A 22,072-nucleotide genomic window follows, 5' to 3' on the forward strand; every position below is an offset into this window, starting at 1 on the left:
TGAACATAGTAGGTATAAGGATGCTATACTGTGCCCTTTCCGAGCACATCATCCAAGCGATGAAGTATGTAAATCCTTTATCATTATCCTCAAGGTCACGGGTGGCCTTCCTCGCCCTCCCTTCGTGACATTCTTGACCTGTGACTTATTCCGCGAGTGCGTTGTCCAGGTGTGGTGTCGTCATGGGGTCTTTCTTTTGTTGTTCCGTTCTTAGCGTTACCTGTCATCATATTATATGTTTTCGTACGGAAACACAAGTCTTTTTGTCTGTGATTTTGTGTTATATAAATAAATATTCTAAAAGCATATTTAGGAATGACCTAATACCTTTTTCCTATCATTTGTAATGTCAAGAGAAAAATATGCGTTATATAGACAAATTGATAAAAGCAACAAAAATAAATATGCCACAACGCTACAAACTCAGAGAGAGAGAGAGAGAGAGAGAGAGAGAGAGAGAGAGAGAGAGAGAGAGAGAGAGAGAGAGAGAGAGCGCCAACCAATTCGGAAAGGGTAGTTTGTTATAATCTCTGTCGTACTGAACTCTTCAGTTCACTTTCCCGTTTTATACTTTATTATTATTATATGTTCAGTATACGTGACGTTATTTCAAAGTACTTTTATGGATTTATCCCAAGAAATGACGATTCTTTATTTTCTGGGACAGGTAATAAATCTCTCGTATAAATCATTACCTATTTTTTTTACAATATTGACCAAAATACATATCGAAGATGGAGGGAATTCTTTGTAGCACTGGACTAAGTGAGTTTGCAATCATTTTAGCCAAAGGCCAGAATTATACGCAACTACGATCTCGAGACACTGAATTTACTCATAACTTGAAAAAAACACGATGAGAAGTATAACTTGAAAAAGCAACATGATGAGAATTCATTACTAATATGGTCGTTACTTACTGTTTATAAAATTGGAGGATGAAAAAAGAGAGGTATTTAGTAAATATAGGTCAAAGTAGCGACCAACGTACATACATGCAAACAATGCTCGTGTGCGTTATTTATAAAGTGAGGTGACATAGTAAATGGGAGTTAAAAGAATACTATATATGCAAATTTTATTTTCATATATAATAATAACCGAAAATTTTCTTTGTAATGAATGTTTGCAAATTCAGGTCTTGTTGTTTTAGTGCCTTATTTTTAGTATTCAGACTTATTCTGTAGCTATTTTATGTCAGTGATAGAACTGCCCAGGAAGTAGCAAAATATCTTACTCGGCCACATGTGGGTAAGAAAGAGAGAACACCATAAATAGGCTGCAGGGGGTCGCATGGGTTCTTGACCGCTCCCAGCTTACCCGTATCCTGAGGGTATGTCCTCCAGGGCATTAGCTCAATTCTATGGGCTTCAGATTATAGATAGCATTCTGTTTGGAGAAAGGTCATAAGGTAAAAGCAAGTGAGATTACCAGAAGATTATTCTCCAAAAGGGACTGCAGTCAGGAAAAATAAAACCCACGATATAAACAAAACATGAAAGTATTATTGAAAAAGTAAACAAATACTCAGAGAAACCAGAAAATTAAAACTATCAGGTTCCATACTTATCGCTGACTAATCTGTTCATGAATGATTTGATTTTGAAAAGTCGTAATGTTTGACTTGATAGCCTTTTTGTATGTGGTTATGATACGATTTCATGTTAGAAGAAATTCTTCTCAAATTCGTTCATAATTCAGTTTTGTGAAGTTTCATTTTTTTTTATATCTTTGTACCAAAATATGTAAATTTTTATTTTATACTGATTTTTTCTGGTACCATCAGAGGGGGTTAATTTGAAAGATTAACTATTGTTTTTATACAATTTTATTTTATACAACTTTCATTGCATAAAAATCCTATGCGATTTTTTTGCATTGTAATACATCAATCATATTTCACCTTGTAGTCAATTTTTGAATGATATGCTTTGAAACATTCATTTGGGTGTAATCCAGGTTGAAGAGTGCATGTTTCACAGTAGTAAGCGGTCTCTTTTCTGCCACCGGGGCCTCTGCGATTGCTACAAACAGCACATACTCGACAACGATTGTTAGGAATCTTGTTGATCATATGTGTTTTGCCGTTGAGTCTCTCGGGTACGCAATTTTCATTCGCCCGAACACTTTTTCGGAAATTCTTATTGCGAATTCTCCCTACTAACTGTTCACAAAGTGACTTCCTGTAATTAGCGTGGCTGAGTACTTTTTATTCTCCTCCTTCATGTGAATTTTATAAAGAATATAGCTATTGATGACCGCCACTTCAAGAACAAAAAAGTATAACTTCCTCCACCATTTCAGTGATTTCTGTAAAAACGCATATGATGAGCAATAATGATCGGCGCGATCAATTCCCCCTATATTGGCCACATATTCACATAACATTTCTGGTTTGGTAATTTCTTCTGCAATATTATTTTTCTTCTTCCGTTGAACTTGCTTTGTTTTGGCTGAATAAAAAGTAGAGCACATACCGTTTGTCACGCCAGCTAAGAATATGATATTTGTTGCTCTTGCAGAATGAGAGATGATTTTCTGGTTGGAGCTTCACTTTACCTGTCCTTATCTGTATGGGAAGGCCTTTGCGCTTTACCAGAATCGTGCCTGTCAAATGAACTTTACGTTTTAGAAGTTCCTTTGCAAGTTCCATGCTGGTATACAGCCTGTCCGTAAAAATGTGGTACCCGCTTTCCTTTGTTTCTCTCCTTACAGCGTCAATCAACTCCAAAATAATGCGGGTATTGAATTTGTGTTTCGGATTTCCGAGTTGGTCAGTCGTCTCTTTCCCATAGTAAGGTATGAGTGCTAGTATGTAACCAGTCTTCGAACAGGCAATATCATAGACGCGAATTCCCCATTTTTTTGGTTTTCCAGGTGCATGCATCTTGAATGCCACACGTCCTTTGAATAAAACCATGGATTCATCCGCCGAAAGGGTTGCACCTGGACGGTAGAATTGTAAAAAACGTTTGGTAACGTAATCGAGTACGTTTTTTACTTTAGAACTCCTAGTCACTCTATTTCTGTTATGAGAAGATGAAGACACATGAAAGGCCCAGAATATTTGATGACAACGTTTTCTTGTAAATATACACTTTGCAAATAATGGCGAATTTACCTGTCGTGCGCTGAATACGTCTAGGGTAGTGATTTTACGTAACATCGCAATGGACATTAGCACTCCATGGAAAGCCATCATTTCTTCTGCCGTAACATCTTTCCAGTCATTCCAAATAGAATATTTTCGAAGTGGACGACATGCATTGATCTTTGCCATGGCATACTTATTTGTTTCGTTAGCGAGTGACTGAAAAAGTTCTAATATAAAAAACAAGAAAAAAAATCAAGGGAAGAATTTAGTGTTTTTTCTGGTTTCATAAACTGCTGCTTACCGGTGAAACCGAAGTTTGGAAGATCATGAACTTCTTCATTGTAGATTTCCCACTCATCATCGTCACTATCATCTGTCATTTCGACCGAATTGCCCTCTCTTGCATTATCATTCTCGTCATCACTATCAATACCACTCGGCTCTGGATCGTACAGAATTTCTTCTTCAAAGGACGCATTCTCTTCGTCTGCCTGATCGGAATCAGACGAGTTGTCGCTGACATCGTCGGGCAGCACCTCGTTACAATACGCCTCTTCATTTTCCGTATCTCCATCCCATGATATTATAGAATCACCTTCCGATGGACATTCAAAGAGATATTCAAGAATTTCTTCATCATTGCGAAAACGTTTCGTTGAAGCCATGAGTTCCTGAGTAAGTTTACAAAAGACCAAATTACACGGGCAAACATCAAACAGCGGAGCGCGAGAAATGGCAGACGTAGCTTACTGAACGAAGCCTTCCGGTCGACTATGGCGGTTTATTGTACTTGGGTTCTTTATATGCGTTTCAAAAGAGAAATCAGGAGATTTACCTGAGGATTATCAAGTATAAATATGGGCAATTCTCCTGAGAGACATTGTAGATTGTAAATCTCAGATTTTATCTCTGTATGACATTCCCAAGCTTTAGGATTAAATAAAGATTATTGATAACTTGGTTGGCCGAGCTATACTCGGCCATTGTAGTGGAACGCTTGTTTCCCTTCGGCCGAGTATAGGTCGGCCACTGATCGGAAAGGGTGAAAGGGAAGAGGTGGTCTTGTGTGGACCAGCTTAACAAGTCAAGAGTCTTAGAAGCATGGTTATCTTTGATGGTCACCACTAATGACCGTATTTGCAGGATGGAAAATTCCACTTGAGTCGTCAAGCGAAAATATTCAAGAGTAACTTCCAAGAACTGTTCTTTTTATTCTAGCTGAATCCTGATTAATCAAAGCCGTGACAAAATATATAATATAAATGTTGTAAAAACCTCATTATCTTCCTTAGAACGAGATCGGGAGGTTGTTCAATTAAAAGTTACGCCACTCTGGGGTTTTGTCAGGGTTAAGGGCGCTTTAGGGGATGATGTCTGAGGGTGGTGAAAGTTATATACAAGGTGAAATGTTAGTAATTTTCTCTTTCATTTGCTGAATTTTTTCATGCGTCCAAATTAAGTTACTCATGGTTAACAGTTATTTATTTCATGAAGCAGGATACATGGTGGAATATCGGTGTTTTCCATGTCATTATTTGCTCATAGCATAAGGCAGTAAAATGCTTGCTCCTTCATCAAGCGAAAGTTATCACAACCAGCACCACAGTAAAATTATTTCAATTTACACCTTCGTGAAATCATAATCGTATCAATTATTAAATTAATGAAGAACTTTGGAAACGTTGATATCCTTCTTAAATTCAGTTTTCCCTTCAGAATGCCATCGCAATTATCTTCTGGTCGGGCTGACTGCGTTATCGTTTATATAAGTGCAATTTAAAAAGGTATGTGGATAATATTTCGTTACCAAACAAAAACAGGGAAGGTTATTATGTTTTGTGATGGTTATATACTTACGGTAACCATTACCGTACAGTTAATTTGCTTCTATGTTTAATATAATGAATGTCAGAAATGCTTCGTGGATTGTGTGAAATGTGAATTAGAGTATTTTAACTTTTTTCTTTTGTTGTCGTGTTCCGTTTTGTGCCCTGATTTCATCAAAATTAGCCTAAATTAACTCAACGTGGTTATTTGCAACTTCTTATTATCCTGTAATTTAATGGTGTGCTCTCTCTCTCTCTCTCTCTGACCAAACCACGCTAGCACGTATCCCTTGTCCATCACCCACATGTGACCCACCGCTTATTCCGGTAGGAGTGAGTGAAATATTCATGACTACCCATCAAAGGAGGCTTTATTCACGTTTGATTGTAGGTTATACACAAGTCTATTACCTTGTCCAGTTTTGTCAGCACAAAGGGTTCATTTATATATTGATTGTAAATTACCGTTGTTGTGAATCAACAAAAGTTGCATTGAACACTACTGCTATCGTTCTCTTTAATAAGAGCATGTGTACCAGTTTCAGGTGATCCAACTTGAAAAGAGAAATTTTAGTTTCCCCATTACGAGTTTTAAAAATACTTGGCCATATTTACTATATACGACGTGGTGATGGCGTGTGTCATAAATAAAATTCCTATCATTTAAACCTCACAAATATCGTAGGCTCTCTCTCTCTCTCTCTCTCTCTCTCTCTCTCTCTCTCTCATCCCAAACAGAGTTTTCTGTGATCTTTTGGCAGCTGTCTTAATCCATTGAGGAATCCTGTCCTAAGTGCCATTCTTTTTCTTTGCTTGGGTATTTGGAAAATCTGGAAGAACTGATCCGGACCTATACGAAAAGAGTAAAGATTCCAGAAAAAAATTCTCTTATTGGTTGTCTCTAATGACTTCTCTTGTATCCGCAAAGGAAGGACGAAGTGGTTCATCAGTTTATGAAACGTAATTACTCTGAGTAAGGGATTTTTGTTGTATATCATCTTGAACATCCTAGGAGCAAAGGATATAACTTGGATATAATTCGTGGCGGCCCTGAATGGAATTTCGAAAATTGACTTTTGTGAGTGGGTTTTGGCTTTGTCTTCATTATCCGGATGGCTGGAAGCCACAGTCGCAGCAGCAGCGGCCGTCTCATTAGCTGAATATTTTCCCCTCAGTTGAAGGAGAGAGACTTCCGGTACAAAGGAAATGCTGGACTCGAACTCGATCGGTATCTCTCTCTCTCTCTCTCTCTCTCTCTCTCTCTCTCTCTCTCTCTCTCTCCAGATATGATGATGATGATGAGTGATATGGGAGGGAAAGGGGGTTCAGGAGGGAGGGAACTTCGGGGAGAGGTAGGGAGAGAAAATGGAGAGGGAGGGGAAGGACAATGGATGAGAAAGGGAATTTAGAGGGAAAGGAGAAATGAAAGAGGTAAAATGTTATTTTAGTTGGTCTTCATAACATGGCAGCAACAGATCCTTCACCTTCTAAGTTCCATGACCTTTCATTAAGTAAAATGTAATTCCTTAAAGTCGAAGTTCAAGCCCTCATGTTAAATTTTATTTGCAGTCAGGGAAGTGGGTTTATATAAAGATCAGTTTAATATATATTATTAGTATATTGTTTTGATCATCAAGATATTTATTACCATTATTTATCAGATGAAAGAAGGATGGAATTGAGTACCGTCTGTCCTTATTTAGACCAGACCTGTTGAGAGTGAGTGGGGCATATAATTGGTCCGTAAAATCATTAATGAGACAGTTAGTAGGTTGTAACTTCAAAGCCTGAGGTCTACTTTTCAAAGTTGTTAGACTTTATTATATCTAAAATATGTACAGGATTTTCCTGTCCATCATCCTGCAGAAGTGTACTCTTACATAGATGATACTCGTATTAGCTTCACATTATTGTTATTATCGTGATAATATTATATTTTGTAAGTAAGGATATCAATCTTAATGTTCTTATGCAAGGCCATGACACGATTCTATTGCTGGATTTGGTTTGTGAGGTATAAAAGTTTACAAAATCTGCCATTTGCAAAGAGATTTAATCAGCTCTCCGACTGCTATTTTAAATATCAAAGTGTTTGGTTTTCTTTAAAGTTTTCTTTGCAAACCATCGTCAGTTATGTTCTTTGTAAACCACACCCCCGCCCTTTTCAGTTTTTTTTTTCTTAAGCGACCAGGAAAAAATGTAATTACTAAATTTGGATTCATATTTTCTATATTCTCAAATATTTGAGAATTTTATGGTATGAAACATTTTTGTATGGAGACCAATGGAACCAATTAGTGGGGAAGCCCTCATATTGTGGGTTTCAAGATACCCGAGGTAGTTGTATAGTGTGTTTCAGTCTCCTGTATTCCTTGTTAACAACTGGAACGAATTCTTGAATGAACCAACATTGGCCTGATTGGGTCTTGATTCACTGTAGAAACGGCAGTCGTTGCTTTATTACCCAAATCGCCATCTCTATCTCAAAATAAAGAAAAAAATATATATAAAAACTTATGTAACAATAGGCTATAATCTCCAGTCTCGGCTCCTCTCTTCCTCTCTTAAAAGATGATTTGAAGAGTGACATCCATTACGCTAAATGATTACCTGATCGATGCTCCTTGCAACGACACTCGTGGTGAAGTAATCTGTACTCCATCTTAGGTTATCTTCAAGCTTTTGGGCCCGGCTTCATTAGTTGTATCCTCTATAGAGAATAGTTGCTAGCACAAAGTAAAAGAGAAATGTTTTTCCTTTCCTGTTATTTTTTGTCATACTGGAAGCCCGGTAGGGGATTAGCGCCTTGAGTGCACCTCATGCGGAGCACCGAATGGATTACTACCGATATTTTGAGGCCTCCTTTCGGCCCGTAGCTGCACCCACTCTTTAACCTTTTACTTTTCCCCCCCATTCGTCTTCCTTTCTTCAATCTTTTGCTATCCAGCCTCACCAACTCCGTCTTTTCATTGTCAGAAGCACCGAATGGCTGAACGTGCCCCGATGCTTGGTTTTATGCCGAATTTTATAAATCATCACCATAGTGAAAGTATCGATATTGGCTGGTGTAAGATAGCAAACTATAATTTCCATCCTGTGTAGATGGGTCAAATTCATCAATGGAAACGTGTAACGTATATTTGAACATATCGCTGTGAGTTTTTGTGCGCAAACGGATACTTATATTTTGATTCTTTCATGTGCTTATATATTGTGCATATACAGTAGGTGGTGAGGCATACATGCATATGTACACATACACATATATACATCCATAATATTAAATCATATTCTGGGAGTGAAATGAAAAACTTAAAAATAAGATGCTACAAGTAGAAACATGGTGAACTTGAGGGTAAATTATACTCTTTCATGCTTTTTGTTACATGCTTTTATCTAACTTGACTTCTGCGTCTGCCTGTCTGTTTGGGTCAAATCTTTTAACGAAATTTTCGACCTGCTCCCTTCGTCCGATGGACTTGAAATTTTGCATGGTTACTCAATCCCGGTAACAATACAACCTTACATGATCAGTAGGTCAGCAGTGACCTCTAGTGACCCTACAGTGACCTCTCCCAGTATCTCAGGATTTGTATGAAACTCTTCGGATTTTTCACAACTTCCTTAACTCTGTAGAATCTCTCCTCTACAGTATATAACCCTTCCCTCTTCCATCCCCTTCCACCTTCCCTCCCTTTCCCTCTTCCCCTTCCCTTCCCCTTCCCTCTTCCATCCCCTTCCCCTTCCCCTCCCCTCCCCTTCCCCCCCATCCATCCCCCTCCCCCCCCCTCCCCCTGCCCTCCCCCCTTCCCCTCCCCTTCCGAAGCAAACGATCAAGTGTTAATTTACCTGTCTTCCCTCTTCCTCCCCATCCCCTTCCCTATTCTATCCCCCTCCCCTTCCTCCCCATTCCCCAACCCCCCCTTTTCGGAGCATGCCTCAAATGTTAATTTAGCTGTCCTCCTCCTCTCTTTCCCTCTTCCATCCCCCTCCCCCTCCTCCCCCTTCCCACCCATCCCCTTCCTCTCCTCTCCTATCTCCTTCCCCCCCCTCCCACTTTCCCCTCCCCCTTCCGGAGTACATGATCAAGTGTTAATTTAGCTGTGTCCTCCCCCTCCCCTCCCTTCCCCTCCCTCCTTTTCACCTTCCCTACCCTATCCCCCTTCCCCTTCCCCATCCTATCCCCTTTCCCTTCCCCTCCCCATTCCAGAGCATGCGATCAAATGTTAATTAAGCTGTGTCGTCCTCCTCCCCTTCCCTCTTCCATCCCCTCCCCTTCACTCTTCCATCGCCCTCCCATCCCATCCCCATCCCATCTCCTTCCCCTCTCCCTTCCATAGCACACGATCAAGTGTTAATTTAGCTGTGTCCTTCCCCTTCCATTTCCCCTACCCTCCTCCCATTTCCCCTTCCCTTCTTCCTACTCCTCTCCCCTTGTTTCCCTCCTTTCCCTCCCTTCCCCTTCCCCTTCCCCATCCCAACCTCTTCCTTCCCATTCCCCTCCCCCTGCCACCATCCCTCTCTTCCCCCTCCCCACTCCCCTTTCCCTCCCCTACCCCTTCCTCCTCCACCCCTCCCCCTCTTTCCCTTCCATCCCCTTCCCATTTTCATCCCTTCCCCTACCTCCTCCCCTTCCCATCCCCCTCCCATCCATCTTCCCTCCCCCTCCCATCCATCTTCCCTCCCCCTCCCATTCACCTTCCCTTCTCTCTTCCATCCCTCTCCCCTCTCCTTCCCCCTCCCCTCCTCCCCTCCCCTCACCTTCACCTTCCTAATCGCCCTCCGCCTTCCTTCTTCCCTCCCTTCCCCTTCCCCATTCCTTCCCCTTCCCCATAAACGGATATCAGTTCCGTTAACTATAATCATAAATTCATAGATAGTTACAATTTCTGTCAAAACCAAAAAGTATAAAACAAAAATAAAACAATAATTTTTAAAACATGCTTTTATTAAAATACACTAAAAAGTAAAATATAAATTTATGAGACACCAGGATTTTCTTACAATTAATCATATCTATCTACAAAAATAAAAGCGTGGGCCCCAAACATGGAAGGAAATACTACAAGAAATTTTTAAAAATCTATTGCTTTTCTTGTAGCACTTCCTTCCACGTTGGGGGCCCACGCTTTTATGTTTGTAGACATGATTAAATGTAAGAAAATCCTGTCTCAAAAAATTATTTTTAACTTTTTAGTGCATTTTAATAAAAGCATGTTTTAATTTTGTTTTATTTATTTTCCTCTTTGCGCTTCTTGTTCGTTCTTGGCTGACTAGCTATCATCATCACCATCCGTCCGAGCTACAGATCTCATTATTCTTCTCGATCGGCAGCACTGATTCATTTGAGTTCCAAAACTGGAATCACGCTCCATAGAATCTTGATGGGAATCTTGAGGGAAATCGTGAAATGATCCCAACGCTTTTTCTTGCTTGTAGTTTCGGCGTCCATTTTCCCTTGAAATACTTTTATGCAAACCATACTGCTTATAATAAAAAAAAATAACACTTTTATGAGTATCTTCTATCTGATGTGGAGGTATTGCGGTTGGAAAACCTGCTCAAATAAAAGATTAAGACGGTATCTGTGTTGGGTAGAACATTTTACCAGTGATATGGAAGTGCCGAACACGAAACCCAACACACTCGGAAAAGTTACTCGGAAATAATTTTCACGGCGAAAGACAAATGGTCTTGGCAAATGCATCCTTTCCCCAGGAGCGATAAAAGATGGAAGAATCTCTGTTTTATTATCGAGACTGGATATGGGAAGCGCATTGGAAATGGAACTCCCATAAAAAACCGCTGGAGGTGGCTGTGTGCTGCGCCTTCGTCTGCATTGCAGCAGCAGCGATGGTGTTTCCAAAAATATTCTTACGAAGAAAAAGATATTTAATAATTCTAAGTACTTTTTTCATTCCTTCTACTGATTGGGTGTTTACTATGAAAATGCAAAAGGGAGGCTTCTTTCTTAACAACAGATTGGTTGGTTAGTTTGGATTAATCTGGTCTTATGCTAGAAATGGTCAGTACCCTTAAGTGTGGCATAGTATGAAAGGGTAGAAGTAGTCTGGTGTGGACGTCTGGACTTATCCCGACTACCTTAACAATTCAAGACAGCATGGCTGGCTTGGATGATGCCACTAATGGCATTAGTCACTGGATGGAACATTCTTTGAGGGAAAGGAAACTGAACTCGCAGAGTCGCCAAGGCTTAGGATCCGCAAGAGAAGATATTCTAGACTGACTTCCAAAATCTGTTCCTCTTATTGCAACTAAATCCTTGTAATTGATCTAAGCCGTAACGCCATTGTGTAATATAAAAGTCGTAAGAATCTCATTATATTCCATGGAACGAGATCAGGGGAATAAGAAGTATAAGAGCGGTGCTCTTTACATAAGCTTGTAAGGTCGTTCAATTAAAGAGGTTTTAGCATTGTTAAGGGCGCTCCAGGGAATGATGTAATGAAACGACGAAAGTTATTCAGGGATTAATGTTAGTTTATTTTTTCTTCCAGTTGCTGATCTTTTTTATACGCCCATAAATAGTTATTAATCTAAAGTACGGTTATACAACTTCAAGAAGACTTAAGATGAATAGCATTTTATTGCGATGTTAGTTGTGAGAGCTTTCGCTTGCTTCAGGGAGCGATATTTTACTGCCTCATAATAGTCCCGATGCGAATGTTAAGGATTAACGAAATATCTTTGACATCCCTAATAGTATTACACCTTCCATCATTTACCCTGCTTTTTGAAATACATGATAATGTGATAAAGAGGTTTAAAAACACTATGCTTGTAAAATTCTGTTTTGCCTTCAGAATGCCACTGCAAATGCTTCCTAGTCCGGCTATCTGTGTTACTGTTTTATTTTTGCAATTTTAAATAGGTATCCGGAAAAGGTTTAGTGATCAGAACAAGAACAGCAAGGGTATTTTGTCTTAGTGAAGGTTATGTGTGGAAATTAAGTCGAAGAGACTTTTTGGTTTTCCGTCTATTATTCTTGCTGGTAATCTAGGCCGTTACAGATCAGTTGCTTCATTGATCAGTGTCCCGAATGTCAGAAATGCTTCAAACAGTCGTGGATTGTGTAGATACGTCAAGTAGTGTTTTTCCTTCAGTTTTTTCTTTGCTGTCGGTTTTCAGTTTCGCACTTTGATTTTCTCTAAATTAGGCCATGTTAATGCAGGGGAGACATTTGCAATTGACTGTTATACTAGATTTAATGGCTCTCTCTCTCTCTCTCTCTCTCTCTCTCTCGTCAGATTAAAAGTCACACTAGCACGCATCGTTTCCTCATTAACCACGTGAACCATCGCTTATTCCAACAGGAGTGAGTCTAATACTCATGAATATCCATCAATGGATATGCATGAGTATTTGATGGAAGTTTATTCACAAGTTTATTACCTATTCCAGTTTTGCCAGCACGAAGTGTTCATTTATGCATTGACTGTAAAGTAGCGTTGTTTTGAATGAACGAAAACTGTCTTTGTACGCTATTTACTAATAACGTTCTCTTTAATAATCAAATCGTGTGTACCATTTACAGTTGACACAACTTTGAAAAGAGAATATTTATGTTCGTCATTGCAAGTTTTTGAAGATCCTTTATCCTTTGCCATATGTGGTGAAAGATGACGTGAATTATATAAAAAAGTGTCGTTATGTAATCTAACAAATATCAAGGTCCATGTCTCATATTTTATGTATGTATATATATATATATATATATATATATATATATATATATATATATATATATATATATATATATATATGTGTGTGTGTGTGTGTGTGTATGTATATATATATGTATATGTGTATATATATATGTATATATTATAATAATATATACTGTATATATATATATATATATATATATATATATATATATATATATATATATACATACAAATATATACACTTTTCCTACATTCAGATCTCAAAAGTTAAGTTTAATATCAATGACCACAAATATTTTACGTTAAAATTTCTCTCTTTTGAAGAGAGAGAGAGAGAGAGAGAGAGAGAGAGAGAGAGAGAGAGAGAGAGAGAGAGAGAGAGAGAGAGAGAGAGAGAGAGAGAAAACCAACACTAATGGTCTCTGATATCAGAACGAAAAAACTTTAGGATTCCAGCAAGAAATGAAACAATCAGATGACGTCATTATTAAGGCATTTTGGGAACGAGATACGAGAGAAAATTCGAGAAAAAGGAGGATGGCGTCACTTCCGGAGCAAAAACTTTTTGAACTGCAATCCTAGAAAACATGCCGTAATCGATCGAGACTTGTGCTTCAGTGCAACACTCTTTTGTATTTCTCAAAGGGTACACATCTTTACCAGAAAATCGTATGGGATGCAATCAGAGCAATATATATAACATTGCGAAATCATTCGTCTTCTTCTTGTATGAGACAAAGTCTTACGACTCGATTGCTATTCCAGACCTGCCAGCGTGAATCAAAACAAAGCACTCGCTTATCTCAACTGATGACAAATGGCACATCTGGTCTAAAACTCGAATTTCTCTCTCCTGCTACTATGCTATAATCAAGGAAGATATTATTAATTCTAAATTACTTTGGTAAGTTATCTAAATCACTAACTCTTTTGAGATCTGACATTACACTACATAAGATATTTCAACAATTATTATTACACATAACACATGATAAATAGAAGAGTAAATTTATCAAAACATGGAATGCTATACATATTACAAGGTAATATCATGAAAATATAGACAGATAGATAGGTATTGTGGGCACAGCATAGGGAAGCTGTCTTTCACACAAAGATAATTAATTATACAGCCAGTGAAAGTTGTCTGTCTGTGCCCCATGATCTCCTCTTTCCTCCATCTCAGGGAACTTGTCCCAGTGAAACCTCCTTTGGAAGATTTAAAGATGTTTCTGCCGGAGACACGGAAATCCCATTCATTTCCTCGACACTGGAAAAGATTTCCTGTTGAAGTTGGCTCTGTTTTATTTGTTCTGTTTTCTTCTGTCGGAGCATCGGCTGAAGTTTGGAGAGAAGAAAGTGAACGTTAGTTTTTTTTAGGGCAAAGCTGGTATGGTATGTAAAGACTTAAGAGAACCGCGCTGCTTATGAAAATGGATCAAGGGAATAAAAAAAACTAATGGCTTGAAAATATACCCTGAATAAACTGTTCAATGCTGATGTATTGAGAAGTTGAACAGAAATCCTAACTAGCTCTGATATTCTTTAGAAACATGATCAGAATATAGTTAAGCAAATATGAAGAGATATATTCATATACAGAACCAATTTACACCATATCTCTCCCTTTGTCTTTTTATTTCTAAACAGATATTATGGGTTTGGCTCTAACGTTGATCTATTTTTTTTTTTTTTGCAGGTGAGTACTCTTAATGAATCTGCAAGTTCACAAATGAATATTAAAGGCATCCTGAAAGGAGTGCTTTCAAGGTAAGGATACTCATTCAGATCAGAAAGGTATATCCAGGAAGTATTTATTTCAGTTTATAAACATATATATATATATATATATATATATATATATATATATATATATATATATATATATATATATATATATATATATATATATATATATATATATATATATATATATATATATATATATATATATATATATATATATATATATATATATATAAAGGAAAAGACAACATTATTGTATTTCATCCTATGAACCCGTGGATTAGTCGCCCACATATGAAGAGCCTCATAGCATATCTTTCGCCTTCAATAGTGATTTTAATTTGTCTTAGCTTTACCTCGTGATGGTTAGATTTTTGATTTATAGCTCTCTTATAGTCGATAATGTTGATGATCATATTAATTGCAACGCCAGTTTACAGAAACTAATCCCTCATCAGTATGTTATCTGCCTCTTTCCCTGTTCTTTTATATCTTTTATTTTTTTAGGTGTGTTGTGTTCGTACTAAAATGTTAACCTTTTTTCCTTTGTACAGTGGCTTCCTAACAGCGTTTCATAATATTTTTTATGATCTGATCCAATTTCCTACGACTTTGATATGGCTCACAACAATTGGTCCTTTCCTAGTAAGTTTCTGTACTGGGATATCAGCTACCTGCGGTGGTCAGATGAAAGTGGCATAGAAAATCTCGGACAGTTTTCTTAGCAATTCTTTTTCATTTCTAATGGCTTATTATCCCGATAACTTTTTTCGCATTTGGTCAGACTTTTGTTTGAAAGTTTGCTTTGTACGTTACTTACCCTTTAATATGGTTTCACAGTAAATTTTTCACATAATAATAATAATAATAATAATAATAATAATAATAATAATAATAATAATAATAATAATAATAATAATAATATCTCACACATATGCAGGAAGTGCAATATGAAATACGAGGCCATAAACCACACAGCAAACGAATGTCCGGCGCTTCCACAGAACCAGTACAAAAAGAGGCATGACTCAGTAGCCAAAGCCTTCCACTGCAACCTGTGCAAGAAACACCAGCTAGCTTGCAGTAGTGAGTGGTACGAACACCAACCTGAGGGTGAGAGGGGTGATAGAAAACGATCAAGCAAAGATCCTCCGGGACTATGGTATCAGAACTGTAGGGTGATACGTGCCAATAGACCAAACTTGACGCTGATTGACAAAATCAAGAAGAAAGTATCACTCATTGATGTCGCAGTATCATGAGACACCAGAGTAGATGAGAAAGAAAGAGAAAAAATTGATAAGTATCAAGACCTGTAAATAGAAATAAGGAGGATATGGGATATGCCAGTGGAAATTGTACCCATAATCATAGGAACACTAGGCACGATCCTAAGATCCCTGAAAAGGAACCTGGAAAAACTAGGAGCCGAAATAGCTCCAGGACTCAGGCAGAAGTGTGTGCTAATAGAAACAGCACACACACTGAGAAATGTGATGGACTCCTAAGGCGTCAGGATGCAACCCGGAACCCCACACTGTAAATGCCACACAATCGAATAGGATATCTGAGGAGAACAACAGAATAATAATAATAATAATAATAATAATAATAATAATAATAATAATAATAATAATAATAATTTTTTTTGTATTTTGGGGCGGCATCTCGTCTGAAAGGGTGTATGATTCCCAACACGAAAGAAACGACGTTGAAAGGTGTTAGGGTATTCACTCGTGTTTGTTTGTTGGTCCATAAGATATTTCAAGTGGTCAACGAGCCAAAGAAGAGTAAAGAAAGATTTAATATCGCTGTCAGATAAATCCAGAAGCGGATTTTAATAACTATACATTAATTTTCCTTCTCAATATGTCCATCAGCAACCTGGTTCCCCGAAGGTGACTTTATATTAATGCTTTTAAATATGAATTGGGGTGCATTGGATTCTACCTGTTTCTTGATCAACTAATTCCGAAATGAATCAAGTGTTGGTCTTCAGTTCTTGTCTAGATTCGTAGGTATAGTTCGTTATCCCCGCCTTTAAATTGAAAACTATGTATTCTAATGGGAAATTTTGTCCCCTTACAATAATAATCACCCCCTCCCCTTAACTTGCTAATAATTATTCAAGTTAAAACTGACAGAACTAATTTAATGGTAATTATTATTACGATTAAAATAGACATTAATTTGATGATATCTAGATTAAGGAGAAAGGCATAAACGTGAGGATAAAGTTAAAATGAAAGCATTAATTGGAAAAGACCTCTTGCTGTCCCCCGTAAGCATTACTGAAGGTTCTTTGCAGCATCCCTGCGGCCCCTAGATGCAGCCCCTTTCATTCCTTTTACTGTACCTCCGTTCGTAGTCCCATTCTTCCATCTGACTTTCCACCTTTTCTTGACAATTGTTTCGTAGTTCAACTGCCATGTTTTCCTCCTGTTACACCTTTCAAACCTTTTTACTGTTTCCATTTCAGCGTTAAAACCTCATAGGTCCAGGGCTTGGCCTTTGGCATAAATGTTATATTCCAATTCAATTCCAGAAGTAAGTTAACTTTTCATAAGCATCCAAAATTTGTCATCTTCATTTAAGGCTTTGTTTACTCTTCAGATTAGCGTAGGATGATCTTGTTCATCGAGCTGTGGTTTTCATTTAAAAAAATAAATGATTTGATTTACGGAGCCTTAGAAGCTGAGCAGTTGGAACTGGAAGCAGGGGAGGCAAAAGAGAAGAGCATAAGTCTGGACATCTACTGTACACTTATCCTTTATTGGGGAATAAATCAACAGAGAAACATCATTATTATTACAGTCAGAATGAAAACAACCATCTTCTGCATAATAATAATAATAATAATAATAATAATAATAATAATAATAATAATAATAATAATAATAATAATTATCAAGACCTAATAATAGAAATAAGAAGGATATGGGATATGCCAGTGGAAATTGTGCCCATAATCATAGGAACACTAGACACGGTCCCAAGATCCCTGAAAAGGAATCTTGAAAAACTAGAAGCCAAAGTAGCTCCAGGACTCTGCAGAAGAGCGTGCTATTAGAAACAGCGCACATAGTGAGAAAAGTGAGGGACTCCTAAGGAGGCAGGATGCAACCCGGAACCCCACACTATAAATACCACCCAGTCGAATAGAATGGTTGAGATAAAAAAAAATATTTTCAACTTGCTGTTTTTAACACTGGATTTGGTGTGCGTGATGTAACTTTGGTGATAATGCATATTTCTATAAGTTTTATTTATATGGCAAAGAAAACTATTGCGCTTGCTTTGTCTGTCCGTCCGCACTTTTTTCTGTCCGCCCTCAGATCTTAAAAACTACTGAGGCTAGAGGGCTGCAAAGTGGTATGTTGATCACCCACCCTCCGATCATCAAACATACCAAATTGTAGCCCTCTAGCCTCATTAGTTTTTATTTTATTTAAGGTTAAAGTTAGCCATAATCGTGCGTCTGACAACGATATAGGCCAGGCCACCACCAGGCCGTGGTTAAAGTTTCATGGGCCGCGGCTCATACAACATTATACCTAGACCACCGAAAGATAGATCTATTTTAGGTGGCCTTGATTATTCGATGTACAGAAAACTCGATTGCGCCGAAGAAACTTCTGCGCACTTTTTAATGCTTGTTTAGAGCTTAACCTTGGCCTACTCCTCCCCCGCTCTTAAGAAACAAGCATTCTTTGAATTTGTTTCCTGAACTTTGTTTTTCTTCCAACACCCGCATATACAGTATGTATGTATGTATGTATGTATATATATATATATATATATATATATATATATATATATATATATATATATATATATATATATATATATATATATATATATATATATATAAATATAAAATTGTTATATAAATATTGTAATATAATATTTATATAAAATTCTCATGTTGTTGCAGCATATAAAAAAGATGCAACAGGAATAATAAAGCGAAAATTACAAATAAAAATTTAACCTAAACAAGTTCAGTGATCAAAGCATATGTTGAGCATTTTGTGAAATTTCTGAATACAAATTATTTACATCAGTCTCCACAAAAGTGAAGACTGATATTCCCAGCAAAACCATTTTTTAAGTTTTGATTAAATCTGTAAGGAAGCCATTCATGTTTATGGTAGTACCATCCCGCTGACCTTATTAGATAACATGCATACATACATACACACATACATATATATATGTATGATTGTATATGTATATATGTATATATATATATATATATATATATATATATATATATATATATATATATATATATATATATATATATATATATATATATATATATATATATATATATATATATATATATATGTAGAAGCCACTGGTCACTTTTACAGATACATATGTAATTGTATTAGCCACAATGCCCTCTTAACTTCTCTTCTTAACTTTTTTGGATATGACGTATTCTTCGCGTTATCCAAAAAGCCCTGAAGAATTGGAGAAGTTAAGAGGGCATTGTGGCTAACAATTACACACACACACATATATATATATATATATATATATATATATATATATATATATATATATATATATATATATATATATATATATATATATATATATATATATATATATATATATATATATATATATATATATATATATATTTATTCATTTTTATTTGCATTTATTTCTCCATTTTTATTCTTATTTGTTTTTATTTATTGTTATATTTTTTTATTTTTATGTTTTCATTTTTATTTTTATTTTTTATTTATTTATTTTTCTTTTATATTTATCTATTTATATTTGTTTTATATTTATACGATGATTGTGACGTCATCAGTTCTGCAGCTGTTTGATTGATGTGATGGCCATTATGTCATGGAGACTGTAAATGGCAAACTTCTCTTGCGATTTTGCAGTTTTAGTTTAACGACTATGCCGTGATGAAGCGATACACAATTGTTTTGGTGTTCAGGGATATAGAGAAGATAATAATTACTGCTGAGCTAAAGAAAAACTACGCATTTCTATGGTTAAAAAGATTAGTTAATGAGTAAATGTTAGAAGCGATAAGAATCATATAATGTATAGATTTATAGTTTCATAATATATATATATATATATATATATATATATATATATATATATATATATATATATATATATATATATATATATATATATATATATATATATATATATATATATATATATATATATATATATATATATATATATATATATATATATATATATATATATATATATATATATATATATATATATATATATATATATATATATATATATATATATATATATATATATATATATATATATATATATATATATAAAAAATATGCTTTTGTACAGATAATATCAGTATTATATGGTTTACATATATATATATATATATATATATATATATATATATATATATATATATATATATATATATATATATATATATATATATATATATATATATATATATATACATATATATATATATATATATATATATATATATATATATATATAATTGTATATGTGTGTGTATGTATATTTGTTTTCACATGTATATATATATATATATATATATATATATATATATATATATATATATATATATATATATATATATATATATATATATACACATATATATACATATATATTCATATATATATATATATATATATATATATATATATATATATATATATATATATATATATATATATATATATATATATATACATATATTTGAGACCGGCAATGGAAAACCGAAAATAGCATAATGAAAACACCTTTGTAATACTGGATCCTCCAAAATACTCAGAGGCACTTGACCTACTTTTTTATTATCATTCAATATTTTACTTGAATGTTAAGTCAGCTTCTTCCGTGTTCGAGAGTACAAAATGTCTACCAAAAAACTACAGTATTATTTTCAGTTCCTGTACTTTAAGCGAGATTACTCTGCTTCCTACGCTTAATTCTAGGATTGCATTCATTAGCAATGTTTCTATCCACTTTCTATACGCTTTGGAATTCTCTTCGTACGTCCCTTTTCCATGTCTCTTACAGCCCTCCATCCTGCAAGGGACGGGTGGACAGCTTCCATTAAGTTAAAGCCCCCACTGTTTCTTTTCTCTCAATATCTGGTTTCCATCGAGAGTGGCCTAAATAAGGGCATGAGGCAGCCAGGCCATGTATCACAAAAGATGTATATAAATTAAACACAGAAGGCCATCTGCAGGATATCTGGCTCCATGAGGTTCAGTAATCTTGCTGGAAAATGAATACTAATGTATAACATGCTGATGTATACACAATGCAGGGGTTAGATCTGACTCCGAGAGACCTCTACCCTCTAATAGTGACACCGGGTTGTCTTTTCATTATATATATATATATATATATATATATATATATATATATATATATATATATATATATATATATATATATATATATATATATATACGTATATATATGTATATATACATATATATAGACATGCTTATGTATAATATATACATATATGTGCCCAGAAGATGTATTAACATACATGAAAGTACTTGGCACTGTGTCGTTTCAATTTGAACTTTCCCAGTGGCTTCAGCTAATAAACAAAATCGCGCGCTTACTTTTTGTGATTTCTTAGTGTAATATATATATATATATATATATATATATATATATATATATATATATATATATATATATATATATATATATATATATTCAATAATGCATGTAATATATATCATATTATGTATTTATATATATATATATATATATATATATATATATTCTATATATATATATATATATATATATATATATATATATATACATATGTATGTGTATGTGTATATATATATATATATATATATATATATATATATATATATATATATATATATATATATATATATATATATATATATATATATATATATATATATATATATATATATATATATATATATATATATATATATATATACACACACACGTGAAAATTCAGTGCTTACAATGGGATATGTAAGTGGTCGAACGAAATACTGGAACACTTTCTTGAATTTAGTATAACTAAAGAGATAATTTTCATCATATTCATTGAAATTCTAAAGTTACTGATTAAATTTCGTTATTTTCCGCACTAAAGGAGTGATAAATATCCAGCTATAGATCAACTGAATTAATGTTAATGAGGCATAATCCGATAAGCTTTGAAACCCAAGAAGTGTCAATACTAATTAGTTAAGTCTGTTTATAAGTCAACCTTTTTTTTTTTAGAGAGAGAGAACGAAATGTTTGGAATTACTGACAAAGACACCTTGGCTTAGGCCAGTGAATATCAATTAGCATAAGTAGCTTTCGTAAACTCTGGGCTTCATGCTAGATTAGACGCATTCATATTTCATTAAGCAGTATCACAGCTTTGAGTCATTGAATGAAATTTGCAATTAACTATGACATTGTACGAAACAAACAGGCTTGTCAGACTGCAATAACATTCGAATCGAAAAACGTTTTCTAAGCTCACTTCGCATGGCCGCAAATAGAGAGAGAGAGAGAGAGAGAGAGAGAGAGAGAGAGAGAGAGAGAGAGAGAGAGAGAGAGAGAGAGAGAGAGAGAGAGAGAGAGGACAGGTGGCTGTCCTTTGATTTAATTTTCAATTCTCCTTCTTTCACATTACATACGCCCGTTTATAT

General features: G+C 35.2%; 1 long non-coding RNA gene across 2 annotated transcripts in view; it reads left to right on the forward strand.

Annotated features, from left to right (window-relative positions):
* LOC136847401 (uncharacterized) overlaps positions 1-22,072 on the forward strand; it is a 632,801-nt gene that overhangs the window by 515,476 nt on the left and 95,253 nt on the right. The window contains exon 4 of one of the 2 annotated variants that reach the window (XR_010855732.1): positions 4,811-4,919. The exons of the other annotated variant lie outside the window; for it this stretch is intronic. This is a non-coding gene — a long non-coding RNA (uncharacterized lncRNA). Of the gene's footprint in view, positions 1-4,810; positions 4,920-22,072 lie in introns of those variants that run through there. 2 annotated transcript variants of the gene reach the window in all.

The sequence above is a fragment of the Macrobrachium rosenbergii genome, chromosome 16 (assembly GCF_040412425.1).
Source record: "Macrobrachium rosenbergii isolate ZJJX-2024 chromosome 16, ASM4041242v1, whole genome shotgun sequence".
In the NCBI taxonomy this organism is placed as follows: Eukaryota; Metazoa; Arthropoda; class Malacostraca; order Decapoda; family Palaemonidae; genus Macrobrachium; species Macrobrachium rosenbergii.